Genomic DNA, 2,798 nt, shown 5'->3' with positions numbered 1-2,798 from the left:
GTAATCCGCGGTCCATATGTGCTTCGCTGAAACGTTTCTCGTATTGTTTCACGTAGCGCGAGCTGTTTCAAGTGGAGCTATTCAAATACGAGTATATTTTACCGCGAAGAGATTTGCGATAGCAGAGCAAGACACACGCTGCGTGTTTCGGCTCGCTAATCTCCGTTGCACCATTGAACACGCATTTTTCTTATTATTCGTATCGGCCAGAGGTCGAGTAGAACCACACTATTATTGTCACATTCAAACTGAATAACCGACTCCTTCAATCTTACACACAGCGACTTAAACTTATCTACATTCAGCTGATAAAAAAATCGCGAAATTTGCGTGCCCCAGAACAGTTTGTATAATCAAGACTAATTCGTTGTCACGCACTTCATCGATTATTCACAATGTAGATTTTGCCGATACGCATCGTCATCTCCGCGATTATTTAGTTACAAGCCGCTAAACTACTCGAAATCCTTCGATCCGCGATAAACTGTGAGTTTCTTTTTGAACGACTACCATCAGACTCCGATATAGCTAACCATAATACCTTAAAATAATATGTTGTAAAAAGTGCATTATTGTTACAGCAGTATCTAGTTTGCGGCTCTTCTGTAAGGAGCACGATTATTTTTTATCACCTCCACATCGCCGTGCTCGTTTGGCTTTATCCTCGATTCCACCGAAGTTCGGGTGACTCAGGGCTGACCAGAACGAGAATTACTACTGCGCTCGCATCGCACGTACTTTAGGACGGTTAAAATGTGTCTTACAGGTCTCAAGGTGCTTTGAGTGATCGAAAACTAAGCACGGCTATAAGATGAGATAAGGATATATGGCGTTTCTCAACCACTGCTTGACAGTGTACCGAAGGTCGGATCGATCGTTTTTAAAATTTATATCATTATACGTTCAGAGACATCCAGTCCGATAACTCGAAAACGGTGGTAAGATGATTAGTACGGGTTGAACGTGACAGCAGATTTTATTGTAATTAGCGTGCTGCCGTCTTTCGACTCGAGTCTTGAGTATTAGCAGCGCCCCCATGCTTGTCACTAATTACAATATCGACTGGCTCGAGAATAGCCAGATATTATGACATCGCGATCAGTATCTCGTTACAACGAGCACCAAGGTATTCAAATTTATCCAGACGAGGATGAGGTGTGTTGAAAGGAACAGCAAAAAAAGAAAAAAAAAAAAAAAGACAAAATGGGAATTCCAGTCATTAAATTGGATTACATATTTCCAGTAGCAATTGTCATTTGGAGATCTTTCACGGCGTTCTAAGCTGAGAAAATATCGATGTGCATGAACGCGAGTTGAATATAATTCCCGGAATCTCACTAGACACTATTTCAATTTGCCAATTAGATGGCCAGTGGGGTGTGGTGTCACGAAGGTGGTGTCTATGAGATACGTATACGTGTTTAATAATAGACAAAAATCAAAGTGCATCGTGCAGGCGAAAGGCGTTCCCCGAAACGGAATCGCTGCTAAAGGCTGACTGTACGGTGGAGTTTACTACTAGCAGATGTTAACCGTTGTAGAAAACTCTGAAAAAGAAACCAGTTTCGGATGGTGGGTAAAAGGGATTTTGGAGTAGGTAAGTTAAAGGACGGGAAATCATAATAATCATAACAATTACATGAATGTACATGTTTGAAATAATTTTTTAATCATAATTCAGTAAATACAAAAATGATGCGGAATTTCGAACATTCCGTTGCACAAGATTTCGGAAGCCAGCGCGAAGAAACGTGCAAAAAATGATTTTTTGATCCATCTTATACTCCAGCGTGATGTAGGTAGCTTATAGCTTTAAACGAGGCGTCGTATAGCTCGAAGTTGATCATTGTCCGATGAACGTTGTCTGCGATGCGATGGTATTGTCCAGGTGCAATGTCCATACGTAGTCTAGACCCACGAAGTATACGCCGTTACCCATTGATTTCCCCGAGTCAATTACTTAGTGTAGGGGCCTAGTAGACGACTACTTTAGACGGGCGATGATAAACCTTTACCTCTCAATATAGTCTTGGTTTATGGTTTTTTTTTCCTGTGCAGACCAGATGGTATTATACAACGGCATCAAGATCGCTCTTTGAAACAGTCACGATCGATGTTCATCGTATCGCTGGATTGAATTCTTGTGTGTTTGTTCCAGGTTTTATATTTTTCATTGACAAGGATCTCAACGACTTCATTAAACTTCTGCGATTGAAGCCTGAATGAATTTCAAACGTAGGGTAAATGTGTCACTTTTGGTAATCAGTTGTCGCCACATTTATTAAGTCTTATCTGAGGTTAGGGCGAAACAAATAGTACAGAGGTGCTTTTGATGTACGCGAGTACTGATTTAAAAATAACCAAGTGTTACAAGTATAAAAATTATTCCTGTCCACAACTTGCTCAACATCGTATTTTAGTCATGAATTTTGTAATTGTAGACACTTACAGTAAAATTAGGAATAATACATGAGAATCTTAGAAAAACCCTGACTACAAATGGCGCCTCGGCCGTATTCGGAGAGAGGCCAAATTGCGCGAAGCTGCATTTTGAAGAACAAAAATAAGAATAATACAGGAATTAATCCGCGACGGTTTTCCCGGCTGGGTAAATACGAATTGCGAGTAGGCTAAGTTGGGAGGAAAGTTTAAAGTAGCTTCGGGGATACGCCTCCGTGTTCGGGGAGTTTAAAAAGCCAGGATCTTGTGTGCAGTCCACGACGTCGAGGAAGAGCGGCACCCCGTCTCGACGTCGACCGGGTGGCGAAACGGGGAGAAGCGAGCACGGAATAAGGGTG

The sequence above is a fragment of the Neodiprion lecontei genome, chromosome 1 (genome assembly GCF_021901455.1).
Source record: "Neodiprion lecontei isolate iyNeoLeco1 chromosome 1, iyNeoLeco1.1, whole genome shotgun sequence".
NCBI classification, from domain to species: Eukaryota; Metazoa; Arthropoda; class Insecta; order Hymenoptera; family Diprionidae; genus Neodiprion; species Neodiprion lecontei.
This window is presented reverse-complemented; position numbering follows the sequence as displayed.